We start from the raw sequence: 702 nt of genomic DNA on the forward strand, positions 1-702 counted from the left end.
AAACACGCTAGATGGCGCCACCCACCCTATTTCATGCTTTTACTGTCGTATAATACGATTTATTTCAATACTTTGGTTTTATGCTTTAAAATAATTTTTATTCAAGGGGAAAAGCAAAGAAACCCTTATCCATATCAATATCCAACTTAATAATAAGAAAATATCTTAATTTTCACGATCATTTTATATGCGATCGTAAAACAATTCTAATATCTTACTCTCTTGTTTGGGGTAAATAAACCCTTTTCTTAATATAATAATAATATAATAGTTTATCATATAATTGCATTTAACCACTCAGACTTAAGCGCTTCTTTATATTCATCTATGTAACGCCACGAATTTGCCTTATTATTTTAAGACATATATATAATCAGCTCTCATATACTTAAATTCATCCCCTCAATATAAGTTCCTAGTAAATATACTTGCGTAACGTAGTTTAGTTGCGAGCGATTCTATTTCTTTTCTTATTTTTGTAAAAGGAAGTCTCAACGGATCTATATAACTTTCCACGAAGATTCCGTTAAGATTTCATAATAGAAACAACACATGTACACCATATGGAAAGTCATAAACCCGGCTATTGTTAAACTGCTGCAACGACTTTCCCTTTGGTCCTTTATAAAATTTAGTAATCGACAGGAGACAGAAATTCATCATACCTTCTAGAACCTTCTAGAAGCTTTACTTATCATACGA

This window comes from Wasmannia auropunctata, unplaced genomic scaffold (genome assembly GCF_000956235.1).
Source record: "Wasmannia auropunctata unplaced genomic scaffold, wasmannia.A_1.0 LD336088.1, whole genome shotgun sequence".
Lineage (NCBI taxonomy): Eukaryota > Metazoa > Arthropoda > Insecta > Hymenoptera > Formicidae > Wasmannia > Wasmannia auropunctata.